The sequence below is a fragment of the Pan troglodytes genome, chromosome 3 (genome assembly GCF_028858775.2).
Source record: "Pan troglodytes isolate AG18354 chromosome 3, NHGRI_mPanTro3-v2.0_pri, whole genome shotgun sequence".
Lineage (NCBI taxonomy): Eukaryota > Metazoa > Chordata > Mammalia > Primates > Hominidae > Pan > Pan troglodytes.
In genome coordinates, this window is record NC_072401.2 from 175,941,862 (window position 1) to 175,965,023 (window position 23,162).

The window sequence follows — 23,162 nt, forward strand, 5'->3', positions numbered from 1 at the left end:
AAGTTGTAAAGCAAGTCATGGAGGGAGTATAGTGGTATGGGTTTTGAAGTCAGACAGACCTGGTTTAAATCCTGACTTTATTAGTTCTTACTTACAGGACCCTGGGAAAGTTACTTGACTACTCTGAGCTTTAGTTTCTTCATGTACAATGCAAAAAATAATAATGATAAAAATATCTATAGCTCAAAAAGCTATTGTGTTAAGTAAGATAATGTACATAAAGTTAATTTCATGGCTAACAGTTAACTAACAGTCAATACGTTAGATATTACTTTGACAAGCATATTTTTATCAAGTGAAAATAAGCACTTTCATAAAGCTTATTTAATGATATTTAAACTGTTCTGATGTCCTGCCTGTTGAATAAGCTTATTTGTTCATGTTGCTACTTGCACAGCTTTGTAGGGCCTCTACACACAATTCACCTCCTTTAGTTATTTCATTTTGTGACCATGTTTTTATGTTGTTTCTTCTTGTAAATGCAGTTCTTTTATATCAATGACCCAGCAACAACAACAAAAAACTCTAGAAAATAAAAAAAGGCTGTGTTGTCTTTCACAGAAAATTTTAAAACTCAGCATGCCTGAGGATGGTGCCAATAGCAGTTCCATGAAATAGGTCTTTGTGTTATTGCTAATAATCTGTCAAGATGTGGCTAGGTATGGTGACTCATGTCTGTAATCCCAGCACTTTTCGAGAAGCTGAGGCAGGAGGACTGCTTGAGACCAAGAGTTCAAGACCAGACTGGGCAACATAGACCCCGTTTCAACAAAATACAAAAAAAGTTAGCTAGGTGCGATGGTGCATACCTGTAGTCCTATCCACTCAGGAGTCTGAGGCAGGAAGATCACTTGAGCTCAGGAGTTTGAGGTTATAGTGAGCTATGATCACACCACTGCACTCCAGCCTGAGTGACAGAGTGAGACCTTGCCTCTAAAAAAAATTAAAATTAAAAATTAAAAGAAAATAAACTGTCAACACTAGCTCTAAAAGAGATGTAGAATATGATGCAGTTTCATGCTGGGTTCGTCCATGATTTCAAACTCTTGAAAATATTGTTTAGACTGAACCAATTAAAACTTAATTTCAAAGTATAAAGTTTTCAGATTTGTCTTAAAAGTTTTAACAATATCTTGGTATAAAGATTTTAAAACTGAAACATAATATTATAAAAGATATATTACTGTCCTGTCACTTGCAGCAATTGTTAGGTAAAATAAAATTCAGCTGCAATGTGGAATCACTGAATATGCAAAAAGTTTCAAATTGAAAAAAAATGCAACACAAAATAAGTTTTTGTATTTGAAATCACTAGTTTTGGTGTAAATATGGATTTTGTGATGAAACTACAGCTTTATTTGTTCACTCAAAATAGGTGGAGAAAATAGATATTTATTTCTTTGAAAAAATATTTACTCTTCTAAGAGCATAGTCTGTTAGTCTATCTCATACAGAAATAAGAGAAACACGGTTGCTTCTTGTTATTCATGGCAATTATGTTCTTTAAAGTTTCTGCAAACACTGAATTAGCAATACTGAACCATTGTTCCTAGGGAATTACAGGGTTAGGTTACTGTAAGCCTCTATTCACAATATTTTCATTAACTGATCAGTACATAACCTTACTGTATGTGTGTTTCTGCTGAAAGACATTTAATATATATTGCTAATTCATTAACTGTGAACTCATGGCCAACAGCACTATAACTCAGGCTTGAATGAGGCTTATCTAACATGTATTTTCTCCATAAGGCACAACACTTAGGAAAACTAGATAACACTTCTGCACTAGGCTTGGGGGCCATTTTTTGTTTGTTTTTTTTTTTTGAGATGGAGTCTCGCTGTGTCGCCCAAGCTGGAGTGCAGTGGCGCGATCTCGGCTCACTCAAGTTCCGCCTCCCTCCCAGTTTCCCGCCATTCTCCTGCCTCAGCCTCCCGAGTAGCTGGGACTATAGGCGCCCGCTACCACGCCCGGCTAATTTTTTGTATTTTTAGTAGAGACGGGGTTTCACCGTGTTAGCCAGGATGGTCTCCATCTCCTGACCTCGTGATCCGCCCGCCTCGGCCTCCCAAAGTGCTGGGATTACAGGCGTGAGCCACCGCGCCCGGCCGGGGGCCGTTTTAAACACTAAAATCACCAAGAAAAAGCATGTGGGAAATGTGGCATTAAATAAGCCACAAAAAGGACACTTGTCTATAATGACAGCTAAGATAAGAAGGCAGAGCCTTGCCTTCAACTTCAGCTGCGAATGTGCACCTTGAACAACACAGTTTTTTCAGCTCTTGCGCATGTTTGCTAAAGGCGGCAGAAGCACCAGGCGTACTCCTTTGGGAGATACAAATAAATGTTAGTGAGTAGGTAAATTCACAAATACAAAATTATAAATAATGAAGATCAACTGTAATTAATACAATTCAAGGTGTCCCATGCCTTTTCTTCCAAATTTGAATTTATTTTGTTCAAAGCTTCTTTATCATGTTGAGAGGATCTATAGAATTCTTTCTAAGGAGCTTCGAAATGAAACCAAACATGTTTTTTCTTGGTCTACAAACACAGAAACATAACTTCATTATTTATCATCTGACAGAAGTAAACAAAAATTTCATAATTACTTAGGTCACAGAGAGAAATTATGCTACAAAAAAATTCTCCATAAGATTTCAAAGTTGAAACTCTTCCTTTCCAAGGAAACAAAAACAAAAACAAAAAAAAAATGGGGGAAAAAACCCCAAAGCAATCACAACTGTACATTTTCTCCTTATTTTTCAGAATGGTAATAAAATGAGGCCAGGAGTGGTGGCTCATGCCTGTAATCTCAGCACTTTGGGAGGCCGAGGCGGGCAGATCACTTGAGGTCAGGAGTTCCAGACTGGCCTGTCCAACATGGCGAACCTCGTCTCCACTAAAAATACACAAATTAGCCTGGCATTGTGGTGCACGCCCGTAATCCCAGCTACTGGGAAGGCTGAGGCAGGAGAATCACTTGAACCCGGGAGGCAGAGGTTGCACTGAGCCGAGAATGCGGCACTCCAGCCTGGGCAACAGAGTGAGACTCGTCTCAAAAAAAAAAAAAAAAAAGAATGGTAATAAAATGAATACTTACAACTGAAGATTTAGATACTATTTAGTAAACTTAAATTGATAATTTCCAGAGAATGATTAGCACAAACTAAAATAAATCAGAACTCCTTTATAAATTGGATGAAGCATCAAATAAAGCAACAGCCAAATAGGCAAACGAATATGATCCCAGAATTTCTACTCCCTGAAATTATGCAAATATGACTATCAATTAATTATAACCATTTTAATACAGCAGTCAACTAATGCTCCTCGTGTCTCAGAGCTATTATATACTGTTTTGTTTTAAGGATAAAATATTCATGTTCAATTCTGTACTACCTGCAAATACACTCAGGGAGCATGGTAGTAAACAGGAAACTTAGAAGCCTGACATGAATGGCTACTGAATGGCTACTGAATGTGGACTGGCAACCAAACTGTGCGACCTTGAACACTCAGTGGTATTGTGTATAAACATGCCACATTAGCCGAGACAGAGCTATTTTATTAAATTAATCTCATGTATAAGAATTTCATATTTTGGTTTATTATCATAGCTTACATTTCAAACTTAGCTTTCTGTTCCTAAAGTCCTATGCTGCTGTGGCACAGTAGCTGGGGAGACATAAATGGAAAGTAACATGATTTTAGGAAGAGCCCAGCATTATTAAAAAATAATGCCTTTGAGAGGTATTTATCTAGAAGACTGCATAAAGTTTCCTACTTAGCTAAAGGTCCTTTTATAGAGCAAAGAGCCACTATCACCCCTATATGATCTGTTGTCCTCCCACCTGCTAACATTTCAGTAAAGTTATATCTAGGATCACTAAACATATATGGTGTTTTTCTTTCTACAAAAGCTCTTTTGGTATTACATAGCTTAAATTTAATATGCTAAACTTCAAGATCATTTTTATTCATGCTCATGTCTTAGGAATAGTATTTTTTTGGGGGGGGGGATTTAGTCTCGTCTTGTTCCCCAGCTGCAGTGCAATGGCGCGATCTTGGCTCACTGCAACCTCCACCTCCCAGGTTCAAGTGATTCTCCTGTCTCAGCCTCCCGAGTAGCTGGGATTACAGGTGCCTGCCACCACGCCTGGCTAATTTTTGTATTTTTAGTAGAGACGGGGTTTCACCATGTTGGCCAGGATGGTCTACGAACTCCTGACCTCAGGTGATCCTCCCGCCTCGGCCTCCCAGGAATAGGTTTTAAACTAATACTGGGATAAGTATAAACGGCAGGGTATCATCTCATGACCGTGATTTGCAATTTGTAAGATATCAATTGGACAGGAAACAGAAGAAACAATTTTTGGACTCACTTTTGAAACAATCTTTTATGGAACTTTTTTGGAAAAAATCTCAACCTTGGTTGTATTCTTGTAAGATGGAGCACATATATTTATCACCTCTCTCTCCCATAAAATGACAGAGAAAAAAAAGGTAGAAACTACAACTAAAAGAAAATGAAAACAGGACATTCATGAACATGAGATTTCAACATATTTCTGCAACATGAAAAGTAGAAGGAGGAGTGGCTACTAATGAAGCCATGTAGAGAAAGACAGAGGATAGTCTGCAATCGTATGGAGAGGGAAGCAGAAGCTTATGTACCTTGCAGAAACCTCAAGAGGTTTGGGAGTCCAAAACATAGGACAAGGAAGAGAGAAATTCAGAGTCAAATGAGCAAAACAATCAGGATATTAACATCTCTGGGTCACTGTTTCCTTCCCTACACAATAAGAATAAAAATGTCCCCCTTGTATGATTTTTATGAGAATTAAATGAAATAATGTGCCTATGTATATGTAACAATGGACCACAACCTCTCCCCTCAACACACATACATCACATATCTAGAATGCTTAGGTATGTACCCCAACCCCTTTCCCTCACTCAGGCAAAATGAAGAAGCATTTTTGCTAAAGAAATTGAATGACATTAGAGAAAAACTCCCTGCCACCACCCTCCTTATATTTACAATTGGCCCAGCATAATGGCTGTCAAACCAATCACCTCAACGGAAGGAATATGGTGCACAAATCTATAAGTCACTTCTTATTGCCTCAAAGATCCAATGTTCAAGCATTAAAATGTGGCTGAAACACTTGCATAGCAATTACTTGATTTATTCTTCCTGATTTCATCTGGTAACTGGTCAATAAAAGTTAATTTTAATCTTAATTTAAATAGATATAATTATAAAATCTTATATATATTACATATTTGGGGGATTTACCTATAGGAGGTACTCATCAAAGTTCTGCTATACACGAATATGGTGAAAAGGTGCACCATCTTCTCAACTTGTACCTTTCCAGTTAACTTGGGACCCCCTTAGGGGCTACAAAGAAACTCCTAAGGCAATGTTTCCTAAACTTGGATTATGAGTGCTCAGTGAACTAATAGCAAATCAAAACAAAACAAAAGCAATGGGATAACGTCAAAAGGACATTAGGAGCTAATTTGAAGGAGGCTCCTATTGGCCAAACCTGGAACATCAAAATAAAAATGACAGTAATGAATTAATTGCTCCTTAGTATTTGCAGTAGACTGGTTCCAGGATCACACCAAAATCCATGAATGCTCAAGTCCCTTGTATAAAATGGCATAGTATACATCCTCCTGTATACTTTAAATCATCTCTAGATTACTTATAACATCCAATAAGATGTAAATGCTACGTAAATAGTTGTTATACTGTATTCTAAAATTTGTATTATTATTTATTGTTGTACGGTTACTTTCTATTTTTTTCCAAATAGTTTCAATTGTGGTTGGATGACACTGGATGCAGATCCACAAATACTGAGGACCAACTGTATAATCCATTACATAAAAAAAGAATCTGTGAGTCTACACTGATAATGATCAATAAAAACATAAAGGAGAAGGAAAGCTCTTTTTTAGAGTAGAATTCTAATTAAAGAAGATAGAAAGAATAATGTAGCTAGAAAAATTATCATTTTACCATCAGAGAAAAAATAATTTAGGCAAGAATTATCAATGGATGTTGTTGAATCTGGAGTTTGACAAAGAATGGAATACTTACAGAATCCCAAAGTATCTTCCCACATATCAGTCATTAATTACAAGAAAAAATTAAGAAATAAGACAAAACCTTAACCAAATGATGAAAATTAACATTTACAAATAAGAGGCAAATGCACATCATGTGCCTCTAGATGTGATGCCCTGAGGACACAACATCATTATATAGTATTCCAGCCAAAAATCCATAATCTGAATTTAATAGGGAATATCAGAGAAACTCAAAAGGCAGTCTGTAAAATAACAGAATATTTTCCTTCAAAAACACCAATGCCAGGCTGGGAATGGTGGCTCATGCCTCTAATCTCAGTGCTTTGGGAGAGCAAGGCCAAGAGGATTGCTTGAGGACAGCCCGGGCAACATAGCGAGACCCTGTCTCTATAAAAAATTAAAAATTAGATGAGTGTGGTGGCACGTGCCTGTAGTCCTAGCTACTTAGGCGGCTGAGGCAGGAGGATCACTTGAAGCCAGGAATTGGAGGTTCCAGTGAACTAAGATTACACTACTGCACTCCAACCTGAGTGACGGAGCAAAACTCTGTTCCTAAAAAATAAATCAATAATGCCAATGTCATAAAAGTTAAAAAAAAAAAAAAAAAGAAAAGAAAAAAGGTGGAAGAACAGTTTTGGATTAAAAGAGGCTAAAAACAATACCACCAAAATGCAGTATGTCAACAGGATTGGAAAAAAATTGCTATGTCGCACATTATTGAGATAAATAAGAAACTAGATACATGGGCTGAAGATTGGATAAAAATATGGTATCATAGTATCAGTGTTAAATTTCCTAAAGTTGATAACTGTGAAATGGCTATACAGAAGTATATCCTCATTCTTAGGGAACACACACTGAAGTGTGATGGTGTGATGTATGCAACCTACTCCAAAATGGTTCAGCAAAACAGTAACGTCTATGTCTATACAGACGGAACAATAAGGTGATGTGGCAAAATATTAAAAATTTGTAAACCTGGCTAAAAAGTATTCAAGGGTTATTTTTATTCCTCTAACAATCTTTTTTGTAACTACAAATCTCCTAGTTGTGGAATCCAGGCACGTAAATTTGAAAAAGATGTGTGTTTGAGTTTATGTACTCAGTTTAAGAATTATTACCTTAGGGCTCAGTGTAATACAGACTGAAGACCATTACTAAAGAGATAAATACTCAGCATCATAGTATAACAGTAGCAGGAAACCTACTATCAAAGAAAACATCAAAATATTTAGTAGGAATTATTTTTGCCATTTTTGATAAGAATTTCCTATTTTAAAGGGCAGAGACATTCTTTTTTTATTCTAACAAAGTAGAATAAAAAATCCCTTTAATTATTTCTTATGTGTGGAGATTTAAGCCTTAGAATGAATTCTTGGCTCTGTCCCCTCCTTTGGTACATAATATTATGCATATACATTTATTTATATAATGTTTAATAATATAAATATTAAACAATATTATTTTGTGCTATAACCCATTAATACGTACTCTGTGCCAAGCACTCTGTTAAGTCTGTTATATATTATCTCATTTTAGTCCTCACAACAACCAACAGGTAGGTGTTATTATCCTAATTTTACAGCAAAGGAAATAGTGGTCCAGAGAGGTTAAGCAAATTTGCCTGAGAAGTCAAAGCTGGAAAAATGGAAGATTTAGGATTCAAACTCAGGTCTATCTGAGTCCAAAGCTTTTATTCTTAACCCACAAACCATATTCCCAGAACCGCTGGAGCCCATGGATGACAAAAGCAATTTACCATCTGTTTCTTCATCACTGGTTCTCATCTCTTTTTACCCCGTCACTGTTTATTACCTCCATCGTTGGTCCCAGCTGCAGCTGCTCTTTCAGGCTACTGCTGTTCTTGTGGAAAGCACACAGGCTTTGATGTGAAGAAAGATCAGCATCAAACCCCAACACGGAATCTGATTAGCCTCTGATCTCTGATCCTCATTCTTCTCATTAGTAAAATAACGGATAATAATTCTTATTCCGTGGGACTTAGTGGGGATAACATTTATGGAACTTAACCCATAGTAGGTAGTTTACAATAAAAGGTAGTTTCGTACTCATCCCTCTCACCCTCTTTAAATGATAACTATTATTTTGGTTCCTTCATTTCAAATACACCTGATAACTGTGGATTAATTACCTGAGTAGTCATAATCCTGGTCCTGAATTTCATTAATTTGGGATCTGTGAAATTTGGAGAGATGCCATTTACATAGCAAGGCCATAGTTCCAACACGCACTAGTTTCAGTTAACATGGTAAAATGCAAAATGATGACTGTAAGTACTAAAATAAGGAACTGACTCCACACAATAGGTTACATGAATAAACCCAGTATCAAACACAGTGCCTTGGCATATAAAGTGCTCAGAAAATATTTGTTGAATGAATAAACGATTGGTAAACACTGATTTTAAAAAAAATGAATTACATGAAGCTTGACCTAAACCTTACACCTTTTACAAAAGTTAACTCAAAATGGACCATAGACTTAAACGTAAAACATAAAACTATAAAAATTTTAGAAAAATACATAGAACGAAATCTTTGGGGTCTAAGGCTAGGCCAAGAATTCCAAGACTTATATCAAAAGGATGATCATGCAAGTAAAAATTGATCGAATTCATCAAAATAAAAAATTTTTGCTCTTTGAAAGTCTATATTTGGAAGATGAAAGGAAAGCCTACAGATTGAGAGAAAATATTTGTAAACCACATATCTGACGGACGAGTATCTAGAATATATAAACAACTCTCAAAACAATAGTAAACAAAAACCAAACAATCCAATATAAAAATGGGCAAAAGATATGAACACACGTTTCACGAAAGAGGATATACAAATGGCAAATAAGCACATGGTAAGATGGTCAACATCATTAGCCAGGAGAGAGGTGGGTACGGTTATAAAAGCGCAGTGTGAGAGATCCCTGTGGTGTTACAACTATTTACTATCTTGACTATGGTGCTGGATATGTGAACTTGCACAGAACTTCATACACACACATATGTACACTGAGTAAAAATAAAACTAGGGGAATATGAGTAAGATAGAGGGATTGTATCAATGTCAAAATCCTGGTTTTGATAGTATATTATAGTTACAAAACTATTACCAATCAGAGAAACTAGGTAAAGTGTACAAGGGATCACTCTATATTTCTTGAGACTGCATGTACATCTACAATTATCTTAAAAAATCATAGAAGGATGGAAAAAAACAAAAAAAGTTTAAAAAAGGATAGGCAACTGCACATTTAAAGTGAATGAATTTTATTGTATGTAAATGATACCTTAATAAAGATGTTTTATAAAAAGGAATTAGAAACTCTAATGAATGCTTTAAAGAGGGTGAGCAAAGACAGGGAAGTCTAGCATCATTTCACAAATAGTAACTATTTTAGATTTTGGGAATCCAACTAATTGTGAAAAATCTACAACCTATGAATCATCTCTCACTTCAGGTAAATTTGAATACATATGGATCAAAAGAAGATGGAATTAAGGAACACAAATCCTTATAGACACAAATCCTAAATGATGTTTTGACCACTTACATTGGATATATAAACAACAGAGTAAGGTACAAATGCAAAAAGGATCGGTATTTGTGTAACTCTTAGTCTAATAAAAAAGACAATGTAAATATAAAATACATTAATTAGAAAATTGGTATAATTCTTTATTTAAAAACAAAGTAATAAGCTGTATGAATTAATTTGGATTGCTACAAATATTATAATATCTGTAGAAAAATGCTTCTACTTATTAAAATACATTAAAATCGGTAAATTTTATTTAGAATCTCCTAAATTCTTATATGCCCTTGTTTCCATTAAAATAACAATAGCAATATTAACAGTAATACTTTTATTACATAATGACCAAATATTTATTTGACAGAGCCAACTTTTTTTTTTTTGAGTTGGAGTCTTGCTCTGTTGCCCAGGCTGGAGTGCAGTGGAACAATCTCGGCTTGCTGCAACCTCTGCCTCCTGGGTTCAAGTGATTCTCCTGCCTCAGTCTCCCGAGTAGCTGGGACTACAGGTGCGCACCGCCATGCCTGGCTAATTTTTGTATTTTTAGTAGAGACGGACTTTCACTATATTGGCCAGGCTGGTCTTGAACTCCTGACTATGTGATCCGCCTGCCTCGGCCTCCCAGAGTGCTGGGATTACAGGCATGAGCCACTGTGCCTGCCTGACAGAGCCAATTTTTAAAAAAAATTTAAATATATTTAGATTTTGTTTTGTTTTGTTTTGTTTTTTTGAGAGGGAGTCTCGCTCTGTCAACAGACTGGAGTGCAGTGGCGTGTAGATCTTTGGTTTTCAAAAATTAATTTGTCCACTTTCAGTTTTATTATGCTAATTTCAGCATAAATAAATACAACTGAAATCTCTAAAGTGGGCTATATACTATAATCTCTGCTTTACAGTAATGTAGAAGTTTTTTGACACTACTACTATGGAGGATGAATTTAAAGATGGAGCTCCAATTACGCTGTAACTTGCTGTGTGACCTTAGGTATTTCAAACAAGGTTCTGATCTTTTGTTTCCTATAAAATGGGGGAAATCATTCCTATCTATTTTACAGGGTGGCTATGAGCCTTAACTAAGAGAATGTATATAAAAGCATCTTTTAATTGGTAAAGCAGTATGTAGTTTCTGAAACAGCTATATTGTTCTGACATAATTTTGGATGTATTTTTTTTTAAAGTAGCAGTTTTAGTCTAACCAAGTCTGTTACAACAGCATAAAAGAGCTTCCACTTAAAAGCAGTACAAACTATGGATTAACTACAAATAATTACACAGATTATACATTTATTAAAATTTATAAGAACAATAATAGTTTTCTATACTTTTTAACTTCTAGAAGATCGTTACATTTCTAAGAGATGGTATTTTTGACTACTATGTTTTGTTTCCTATTCAAAATAGTAGACTATTTCTTAAAAAGACTAAAATACAAGTTTTATTAATATTTTGTATCTAATACAAAGTCTATCTGTAAAATATTAAGCAGCTTTAATCAAACTATCTCTCTGTAACAAGTTAAACACCAAAATAAAGTAGTATTTATTAAGAAAAAGGTAACTACTGCTTATAATTTCATGGCACTAAGCACTCAAATGGCACATGCTGTGCAGACAGTAAGTAATGAAGAATGGTTTATATACTATTTGGGCATATAAAATCTACACGGGGAAAGATGGCAAGAATAGAAAGGAGTCCGGAGGTCTCAAAAAAGCATTCTGCTTTAAGTACTTTTGTTTGAAGCAAACCAATTCCATAAAGCTTTTACTGAGCAAACGGTGTTAAATCATTGGTATGTAATGACTGACATATGAATAGCCTCATTTAAATACACATTATAAATGGTCATTTTTCTTCAGTATTTCTTAGTTGTCTAAATAGTGGAATTTATAAGTAAATGTCCTGTCTCAGATAAAGGTTTAAAATGTGTGCTACAATAGTTATCTCTAAAATACAAATTCTAACGATAAGGAAATCCACTTATATGTTTTTATAAATTTTCAGTGCTTTTAAGTAAAAAGTAGCAACTCTATTTTTGGTTACTTCAGGTTTTAAAAATCTTTAAGGGATATCATGTGATATTATTCAATAGCATAAGAACATGGGAGAGTCTATGAGAAAATATTTTCTGAGACATTTTGAATCAAATCAGGAGCCTAGCATTTATTTCTTCACTTCCAAAAGAATAGACCACCAAAGAAGTTTAGAACAGACTGCGTAGAGAAATTTTTTAAAAAAGAAAAAAACCCTGATAACCAATCACATCCCTAAAATTTAAAGGCAACAAATGTAGAGAAATAAAGGAAGGGTAAGTCCACAAGGAGGTCTTTCTAAGGAGAAAAGGGAAATAGCTAAGTACTAAGAGGTCACAAGGTACATTGAACACATAAAAAGCCCCTACTCATTAAATTTAAAGATCTGGTCCTGCAAGAGCAGTTTTTGTTACTAAAAGGCATACCATTTGCAGGTTTTGGTTTTTTTTTAATTCAAAAAGATTTACAATATTACTTTGTTTCCTGAAGGTTTTTTTCCTGTTAATTTTATTCTATAAAAAGTGTTACCAAAATGGCAACTAAATAAATGTAAAAATTAAGATGTGTTATTTAAATGCAACCAAATCTAAGAATTTTAGGCTTATTCAATTTCTGTGGTTTGTTTTTCAAGAAATGTTCCATTGTCCAACTATTTGAAACTTTAAATAAAATAAATGTATCATACTTCTCACTAGCATTATTTTTAATTATATGGTTCTTACTTAATTGTATCACTATTTACTTAACGTGGCTGTAATCAGCTGTAGTCATGGTAGCATATCCTAACCCACCTTCTCAGTATACACATACTCACCTGCCCACTAACCACAAAGGCCATTGCTATGAGTGCTATGGAATTAAAAACCAAAACAATAGTCATAATTCTCACTGAGTTGCTTTTATACAAATAAAACAAGGTATTAAATTAAATGAATATTGAAGGCAGCCAGAAATAGGGGGAAGGTGAAAAATGAGAAAACATTTAATAGTGAAAAGAGACTGATGGAAAGAAAACATGAGTTTGACTCAGTCTCCTTCCTTAGCTAGTAGTGAGCATCAGGCAAGTCACTAAAATTTTGAGGTCTCAGTTTCCTCCCCTGTAAAATAAGGGTTTTGAAACTGGTGTTCCCTAAGGTCTTTTTTAGTTATAAAATTCCATGGTTCCAAGAGTAATTAGACAAGAAAAAAAGTAAAAGACATCCAAATTGGAAAGAAAGCAGTAAAATCCTTTGTAGTTACCCTAAAGATTCTACCAAAAACTTAGAACTAATAAATCCGTTCAGCAAAGTAGAAAGACATAAAGTCAAGACACAGAAATAGTTGTATTTCTATACATTTACAATAAACAATCTGAAAAGGAAATTAAGAAAACAATACCAACTACAACAGCATCAAAAAGAATAAAATACTTAGGAATTAACCAAGTAGGTAAAAGGCTTCTGGAATGAAAGCTACAAAACACTACTGAAAGAAGTGAAAGAAGACAAATAAATGGAAGTACATCCTGTGGTTACAGATTGGAAGACTTATTAAGATGGCAATACCACCCAAAGTGAGCTATAGATTCAATGTAGCTCCTGCCAAAATTATAATGACGTTTTTTGCATTAATAGAAAAAAATTCTAAAATCCACATGGAATCTCAAGGGACCTCTAATAGTCAAACCAAACTTGAAAAAGAACAACAAAGCTGGAAGACACACTTTCTGATTTCAAAACTTATTACAAAGCTACAGTAACCAAAACGGTATGGTATTGGCATAAAAACAGACATACAGACCAACGAAATAGAACAGAGAATCCAGAAATAAACCGTCACATATATGGTCAAAAGATTTTTGACTAGGTGTCAAGATCATTTAATGGGGGAAAGGACAGTCTTTTCAACAAATGGTGCTGAGAAATCATATCCACATTCAAAAGAATGAGGTTGGAACCTTACCCAACACTATCTATGAGAATTAACTCAAAATGGATCAAAGACTTAAATGTAAGACATAAAACTGTAATACTCTTAGACGAAAAAACAGGGCAACAGGGCAAAAGGCTTACAGCACTGAATTTGGCAATGATTTCCAAATGCACAAGCAACAAAAGAGGAAATAGACCAACTGAACATTATGAAAATTTAAAAAAAATTGTGCATCAAAAGACAGTATCAACAGAGTAAAAAGGTAACCCACCGAATGAGAGAAAATATTTGAAAATCATGTATCTGATAAAATCTAATATCTATAAATTACAGATAACTCCTTTAACTCAACAATAACAAAAACATGATTCAAAAATGGGTAAAGGACTTGAAAAGACATTTTTCCAGAGAAAATACACTAACGTCCAATAAGCACAGGAAAATACACTCAACATCACTAATCATTAGGGAAATACAAATCAAAACTACAATGAGGTACCACCTTATACCCATTAAGATAGTTACTATCGAAAAAAAAATAAGTCTTGGCAAGGATGTGGAGAAACTGGAACCCTTATGTATTGTTAATGTGAATGTAATACGTATGGTACAGCCTCTGCGGAAACAATATGGAGCTTCCTAAAAAAAAATTAAACAGAATTACCATGTGATCTAGCAATTCCACTTTCAGGTATACACCCTCAAGAATTCAAAGCAGGGCCTGGAAAAGATATTTGTTCACCCATGTTCATAGCAGCATTATTCACAACAGCTAAAACATGGAAGCAACCCAGGTGTCCAATAATAGATGAATGGATAAGCAAAATGTGGCCGACACATATAAGGGAATGTTAGGTAACCTTAAAAAGAAGAGAAATTCTAGCATATGCTACAACAAAGATGAACCTTGAGGACATTATGCCAAATTAAATAAGCCAGTCAAAAAAAATCAAATACTGGATAAGCCCATTTATATGAGGTTTTGGTTCTTTACCACTTTCCAGTAATATGAATACAAACATTTCCGGTTTCCAAAACTGGAAACAAAAGGTAGAATGGTGATTGCTAGGACCTAGGAATGGGGGAGGGGAATTATTGTTTAATAGGTATAGAGTTTCAGTTTTACAAGATAAAAAGAGTAATGAAAATAGATGGTGTTGATGGTGGCACAACATTATCAATGTAATTAATACCATTGAACTGTACACTTAGAATGGTTAAGATGGTAAATTTTATGTTATGTATATTTTACTACAATTTAAAAATTGGAAGAAACAATTCTGTGATCCCATAAAAATAAAATGAGGGAAAAAACTCTGAAAAACAAATAAATAAATAAAAGAAGAGATGATGGTGTGCGTGTGTGTGTATTTAGCATGTCCTTTCCATCTCTTTTTTCCCTATATTCATGACTTCCACAAATCACTACTCCATATAGAGTCTTTCCAAGCTTGGCTTACTTGCTAAAATCTGGTTCCTTCATTCAAATAGCTTATGAATCCTATGCAATCTATTCTTGAAAAATACACGAACTGCTGACTAAATAGTTAAACTCCCCAAAGCTGTTGCCTAAACTCCAAACCACAAATATTTTTATCTTATATTGCTATAAAGTACTTGCACCAGACCCAGCACAGTGGCTCACACCTATGATTCCAGAACCTTGGGAGGCTGTGGAAGGAGGATCGCTTGAGCTCAGGACTTCAAGACCAGCCTGGGCAGCATAGTCAGACAAAAAAATTTAAAAAAAAACCACACGTGATGGCGTGTGCCTGTGGTCCCAGGTACTCTGAAGGCTGAGGTGGGAGGGAGAATTGCTTGAACCTAGGAGGTCAAGGCTACAGTGAGTCTTGTTTGCACCACTGCACTCCAGCCTGGGCAACAGAATAAAAATCTGTCTCAAAAAAATACTTGCCCCAAATATGATATAAATTTATTCAAGTCAACCAAAAATGTTTTAGTTTATTAGAGAGCTATGTCAAGAAATTTGTCAGAAAAACAAAACAATGAGAGCAAAACGAAAAAGAAATAGTGAACATAAATTTCCAGAAATAGATGTATTTCATTTAAATTGTTTAAAAAATTATTTAAGTAAAATAATTCAAGAAAAAGAAACAGAAATTAAATGCATAATTCTTAGACTTAAGTATTAATGATTTTGATGCATTATCATGGGTCAGTCAATGGAATAGTGCCAGTTTCCAAATTTGAATCAAAATGAGGAAAAAATTAGTTGTACATTAGCAGTTGGTTAAATAATAAACCATAAAGTTACAAATCTGAATGACTAATTTCAACACACTGTGATTAAAGATTTGGTAATTCAATGTTTTTATATTGTAAATGAGGAAGATATCTTTTAACCTAGCAACAGTAAACACACAAAACATTCCCCATTAAAGTGATCATATGTAATAAATTACGATCAATGTTTTGGCTTATCTAGAAGTTACTATAATATTTTGTGGATGGAAGTATTTCAGTTGATCCAAGGGCCCCAAGTAATATTAGTTAATTTGCTGTAACTCATTATTAAATGAAGTTACGCTGCACCCTAATTCCTGATGTACAGAAACTGATAATATTTGTTGTTTTAAGCTGGGGTAAATTTGGGGGCAATTTGTTACCCAGCAATAGACAACTAATGAAGTACCTCATCAGACATATTGTCAGGTTAATTGGCTAAAGATGAATTTCTGACCCAATATGAAAAAAATAATAAAACCTATGCATTCTTTATTCTGAAACCTACTCTGTTTCATATATCTTTTTCGTGAAGGGTAGAGTTGAGAAGTGTGTAGAGCTCCTACCTCAGAAATACATTACTTCAAACATTAAAAGAAGGAAGAGGAAAGCTGAAATAGAAAACATAAATTGTCTTCACTTTACCGTAATAAAAATCATGATATATTCATTTGGGGATATACACCTAGGAGCCTTGAAAATGAATATTTTACTTGTAAAACAAGTAGAATCAATTATTTTATTAGTAAATTCATACAGAACCTAAAAATAAAACTAAAAAAATTAAATGACTGAGGATTGGGATCCATTTATGTAATTTTGCCAAATAAATATTGAGAACCTTCTACGTAAGAGATTAGAACCCAGTCGCTGAGAAACAAATAAAAGACAAGTTTGACAAGTTTTATAACCAAAGTTTGACTACTGTAGCAGCTAGCAATCCATCGTGATCTTAACTATACTTGTGTTTGCATTCATATTACTGGAAAGTGGTAAAGAACCAAAAACTGTCTAGGAACCAAAATAACACTCGACCCGAAAACCAACACTTGGACCTGAAGAAAGTAACCCTTGTCATTTCTCAGGTTTATTTCACAATGACGCTGGGTTACTACTTGGAGTCCTAAACCGAACTACACCCCAATGGCCTAGAAACAGAAGGAACACACCCAGTTCCGCCTCTTGACACTGATTCCTCACTTTAATGAGCCACCACCACTGTCACTCAAGATGCTTCGCACTGTCATTGGTCGCAAACTCTTGCTGGTCGGCCAGTTTCGGCCAACTGGCAAGCACTGGTTGTCTTTATTTTCGAGAAAAGTGAAGGTGAACAGGGAAAAGAGACAAGAGATCTAAAATATCTAGGTTGACTCCTGTACCTGAGCGACCTGCGATCTCCACCGCCGCCGCGACGAATTGGCCTCTGGGCGGGGGCTTTTAGCCAAAAGGAAAATGGCTCAGCCGGGAACTGGTGCCCAGGCCATGGAGAAGCTGGTTCAAACTTTACTTGTCCACACCGGTAGAGGTGACCGCGATGAGAATACCAGAAACAGCACTACGACCCTCAGAACTCAGGGTACCTCCAGCTGCAGGGGCCAGAACTGCCGACTGTCCCAATTTTGACGTTTCCTATTGTTGCCGGAAGTGACGTTAGGCTCCGACTCTTAACGGAGACGCATTTTTATTTCTGTTGTTTACGATTCGCTATAGATTCCATGTTTCTCACTTCGCAGCACGAGCCACTCTGACTATCAAGATCAGAAAAACTTCTCAGCTGCAAGTTAGAAGTGGACTGGCCATTGAGGAGGCTCTCAGCAGAGTCGCTCTTCACAGGAGTCTTGAACGCGGTGTGGAATCGGCAGCGAGGAATCCTGGAGCACAGAGAAGCTCCCAGCTTTGAAGGGCTTGCGGTGGTGCGTGGCGGGCAGGAACCCACAATTCCAAATACAAACGGTCGGCGCGAGAAGCGCTTCTGGGCGCAGGCGCCTGGCTGTAGCGACTCGTTGCGGGAGGCTGGACTCTGGTGACTGTGTATGGTTGCATATGCTCCGTTTTCCTCTCACTGTCGTGCTGGGCCTTTGAAACCGGCTTCTTCGCTGGTGGCTGCTTGGTGAGCCCCGAGGAGACGGCAAGGCTGCGCCCGGTGTTGGGCAGAGGTCGCCTCTCTCCGCCGTCCTTACAGAGACCCCGGGCGGAGACGAATGACCAGATCCGCCTTTTCATTCTTTTAAATCAAATGGCGGGAGGGGAGCCTTGCTTATATACCCAACTAGTATATGCTTTTAGTCACAACGAAGTGGGAAGTATCGTGGTAGCTCATCCTATCAGAATTAGGTTGTGACTTAGGGTTGGAAAGTTATAGGCTTACTGATTCCTATTGGATCCTCTGGGGTGAGGATACAAACGGCTCCTGACTATAAGGAGGACAGGACAGCAGTTCGTGTTTTCCTTGTTTGCATTTCCCCAGCTTTTCAAATATTTCTCCACCTTTATTGAAGGCTACAGATTTTTCCCTCACTGTAACAAGTTAATCTTGAAGTTGTTATTCTCTTTTACTCTGGAATTATGGCCATGCTAGACTGTTTTTTTTCCGAATTATCTGCAGACCTTTTAATTTTATGTGTGAATACAGCAGTCCCGTTGAACTCTTTACTTGTCCCTTACTCCTCCCCACTCCCGCCCAGCTTTCTCGATGCTTTGCCTTTCTCAGACCTTTCTCCTATCTCTTAGAGAAGTATTTCCCTAATATCTTTTGCAGTTTCATAAACTGTTTTTCTCATCTTTACTTTTTTGTTTTTGATACGTGTTTTTAGATAATATCGAGCATTATGTGCTATGTCACAAACTCTTAGCCATTGACTGTTACTAGAGTCGGTGTAGTTGCTTCATTCTAAACAAAAATCACTCTGGTCCAGTGACATTCTATTGGGAGGCATTGTTTTAATGACCTCTAACAGCAATGAGATTGAGCGATGTTGAAAATCCTAAACTGCTAGAGTACACCATTTTCACAGCCTCTCCCACAAGTTCAATTGCGCAGATCTGACTTGTAGACAAGGAAGGAAGCTAGAAAGGAATATTGAGAGCTTCTTTATTATTGAATCTATGCTGCAAGCTGAGTGGTATCTCCTTTTTTCCTTAGTTTGCCTTTGATCAGTGCTATAAGTTGAAAATGTTAAATTTTTAAAAGTATTTTTCATTAATGAAAGTAAGGTGTTAAAATGTACATAAGTAATAGATTGGCTTCTTTTAATGTCTTGTTTTTAAGGCTTTTGAATTTTATAGTAGACTTAGTAAAGCCCTTTGTGAGAATGTAGAGCAGCAGTAGCTGTAATTTTATTCTGTAATAATCCCAATTTTAAATCCCTTTATTTTTCTGTCTCCTATCACTTACCTCCTTCACGAGCTCTGCTTGTATTACTCTTCAAAATATTTATTCACTGGTACTGAAGAGAGACATAACTTTGTTGTCAGAAATTCCATTATCAGAGGTAGAAATCATGTAAGAGACACTGAAATGTTTTCCAAAATGTCAGAAAAAGGAAAGGTGAGAAGATATCATAAAGTGTTACGTAAAACAAAATTACTTGCACTGGGGAAATGGAATATACATCTGGAAGGACTAAAGGAAGTCTGGAAAGACATAGAATTTACATTAAAGTTACTGGGAAGAAGGTATCCCTAGAAGAATTGTGTTACGATAGATGGGTCTGGAACCCGAAAGAAGCTCAGACCTACTATATTGGCCAGTGGCAAAATCCAAGAATACATTTTTTGCGGTTAAAGCCAGAGTAGTCCTCACTTCATGTTTTTCAGGAAAGTAAAGGCTTATCTTGGGAAATCCCTTTTAGGCTTCCGTGTGTCCATCTACCCCCAGTCAATCTAAAGGATATTAAATAGGGTTTACCTTCTTGGCCAGTGTTTTGTATAATGTGATTTCAGGATGACTTTCTCTTTTTCTAGTTATCTCCCATTTGACAGTACCTAAAATTATCTCTGTCTAAAAATGGAGATGTTTAGTTGAAGTAATTTATCGGCTGAAAAATAGTGACTAAAATGTGCATGCACAAGTCTATAAAAGTATATTCAATAAGCTGTTGCCTACCATGTTGATAAAGGAGACTAGGAACAGAAAGGTAGGTTCATAAAGAGGGAGCAGTTGCTCTACCCTGGGGAAATGGCTGTGGAAATGAGTGGCGAGGGGCTTAAAGTAGGAAGCTTACTAAATTTAGGATTTTGTAAATCGGTAACCTTCTTACCTTTCCTTATTTAAAGATAGAGAAACGGTGTGTAAAGGGATGATTTGTATCCTGGACAGCTGGGTAATGCGAATTGGAGGAAAAGATCACACTAACCCAGCTTTACCTGATTTATGAATTGTTCTGTTTTCATTTTAATATAATGACTTCATTTTAATGTGATAACTTCATTTTAAAGGAGCTTCATTATCAAAGGGTTCATTACTCAAGGTATTGTTATGTATTACTTTTCTTCTATGAAGTGTCCATGGACAGTTGTGGTAGATGTTTTTATGTAAGTTATTGAGTTTCACCTTACTGGCTGACTAGACTTTTATAGTTCAGAAACTTACCTCCTTCCAGCAAAGGTTCTTAGTCGTTTATATACCTATTTATGACTCTTCTTTGGGAAAAATCTCCTTTGATAATCTAATGAAAGTCCCACTCCATGCAAGAAAATTAGTCATTTAGAAATAAATTCCATGCTATTACTTTTGGGGCAGTTTTTAAAAAATGAATCATTTTGTTTAAAGTCTCAGTTCGTTCAAATCTTTTGGTTCACGTATGTGTTTTTCTGTTGTGTACATTCTTCAGAGTCATATTCCTGTTTCATAGGCCCTATGTATGTCAGCTTTTAGTAGGTATCACCAGTAAGTTTTCCAAAATAATTGCACCATTTACTCTTTCTGTAAAAAGCATAGATATTTTGAATTTCTTGCCTTTTTTTCTGTGTTCACCTTTTCTTCTTGGAAGTAGACAGCTGGCTAACCAGCAGGAGTTTGGGACCGATGACAGTGCAAAACATCTTGACTGACAATGGTGGTGGCTTATTAAAGTGAAGAATCAGCATCAAGAGGGGGAATCGGTGTATTCCTTCTATTTCTAGGCCATTGGGATATAGGTCGTTATGGGACCCCAGGTAGTAACCCAGCTCATTCTGAAATAGAGCTGAGAAATGACAAGGGTTAAGTGTTGCTTTTCAGGTAGAGTGCTATTTTGGACCCTTGGCACAGATTTTGGTTCTTTATTATGATAAGTACCAAGAAGGAAAAGAACTGGGTCTATTAGAGAAAATTAATGAGGGGGATTAATTAGTTTGGGATCTAAGACTTATTTGAGGTTGTGACATTTAAGCAGGATGCCGAGGGGTATTAGCCAGATGGAGAATGGGAGAGGGAAGGAGTTGCTCTGTATCTCTTCAAGCTTGAAGAAATGGCCTGTGCAAAGGTGTTGAACAGCTTGAGATATCACCAAACATCCTTATCCAGGTCCAGGAACTTTATCCCAGATACCATTTCTGTTATTTGTTGCTTTCTATAATATTTTAAATTAACTAAATCACACACATTCTCTTTTCCATCATTACTTGGTAAGTGGAATGTTTTGATTTTCCCTTCTGGTTATGATTTACATGTATTAACTTATTAATACACGAAGATCAAAAAGTGACCAAAATTGTTCAAAAGGTACAATTTATTATAGGATAATTATAATTATTTCATGCTGACAATATGTTTATAAGTGTTTTGCAGTAACCTTTTTGTTTCTATAATTTCATGGTAAGAAAGAAAATGAATTAGGTAGAGCTAGTAATACCAGGTATAGACAAGAATGTAGTATTTAAAGCTAATATCTGAAATTCTCTTCTTGCATCTGCTAACTGAACGAGAAAATTCTGTGTGTGAGAATGGAAAACTTTGGATGAAAAGTGAAAACTTGGATTTTGTAGTCCAGGCCCTTAATTAAGCAGATAACACACTCAGAAGGAGAAAATTTGGGGTGCTTTATATACAAAGGGACTATTTTTAGAGGTGTGTGTACAGGGATCTGGTGCTGCTTCATTTTTTAACCTGTTTATTGCGGTATGATTGACATACAGAAAGCTATAGACATTTAATGTATACAATTTCTGTTTGGAGATAAGTAGATATTGTGAAACCATCCAACCATTATTACTACAAGAAATCAATGCCATCACCTTGAAAAGTTTCCTTCTACTCATCTTTTTTTCACCTTTTGTGATAAGAGCACTTAACATTAGATCTAACTTCTTAGCAAAATTTTAAGAATACAATATTGCTAATCACAGACACTGGGTTGTACCTGCAGATCTTATTTATTTTGCCTAACTGAAACTTTGTACCCTTTGAACAACAGCTTCCCATTTTGTTCTCCCCATGTTCCCTTACAACCACCATTCTATTCTCTGCTTGCATGTATTTGACTATTTTAGATTTCACATACATTGAGATAATACAGTATTTGTCTTTTTGTGTTTAGCTTATTTCACTTAGCATAATGTCCTTCAGGTTCATCCATGTTGTTGCAAATGGCAGGATTTCCTTCTTTTTTAAAGGCAAATTTGTTTATTCTCACATTTTTGTTGGGGTCCCTAAGGTTTTCTACTTCTAAGATCATGTCATCTGCAAACAGATATTGTACCTCTTCTCTTTTTATTTGGATGTTTTTAATTTATTTTTCTGACCTAGTTATTCTGGCTAGGACTTAACGCTGAATAGGAGAGGCTAAAGTAGGCAACCTTGCCTTGTTCCTCATCTTATGGGGAAAGCTTTCAGTTTTTTATCTTTAAGTATCTTAGCTGTGGGCTTCTCATAAATGGACTTTATTTTGTTTTTCCTTTACCTAATTTGCTATAAGGTTCTTCCATACCTAATTTATTGGGAGTTTTTATCACAAAAGAGTATCGAATTTTGTCAAGTGCTTTTTCTGCATCTGTGCAGATGCCCATGTGAGTTTTATCCTTCATTCTATTAATGCAGTATATTACATTGGTTGGTTGTCATATGTTGAACCATCCTTGCATCACAATGAAAAATCCTACTTGGTCATGGTATATGATTCTTTTAATGTGCTGTTGTGTTTGGTTTGCTAACATTTCATTGAGGATTTTTACGTCTATATTCATCAAATGTATTAGACTGTAGTTTTCTTGTAGTGTATTTGTCTGGCTTTGGTATCAGGGTGATGCAGGCCTCAGAATGACTTTGGAAGTGTTCCCTCTTCTTTTTTTTTTTTAGATATGTTTAATAAGGTTTTGTATTAATTTTTCTTTAAATGTTTGCT

The 23,162-nt window shown here is 35.7% G+C and overlaps 2 protein-coding genes across 31 annotated transcripts in view; one reads left to right on the forward strand and one right to left on the reverse strand.

Moving 5' to 3' along the window:
* The window catches only part of FBXO8 (F-box protein 8), a 47,303-nt gene extending 29,826 nt beyond the window's left edge, over positions 1–17,477 (reverse strand). The window contains exon 1 of the mRNA XM_517540.8: positions 17,220–17,477. The gene's annotated coding sequence lies outside the window, so the exon portion shown is untranslated. The remainder of the gene's footprint in view (positions 1–17,219) is intronic.
* Positions 17,362–23,162, forward strand: part of CEP44 (centrosomal protein 44) — an 84,915-nt gene continuing 79,114 nt past the window's right edge. For 9 of the 30 annotated variants that reach the window (XR_010156747.1, XR_008547662.2, XR_010156748.1 and 6 more), the window contains exon 1: positions 17,719–17,950. The gene's annotated coding sequence lies outside the window, so the exon portion shown is untranslated. Of the gene's footprint in view, positions 17,951–23,162 lie in introns of all 30 variants that reach the window. The other 21 variants (XR_010156749.1, XM_016952521.4, XM_063809996.1 and 18 more) reach the window with 15 other exon arrangements.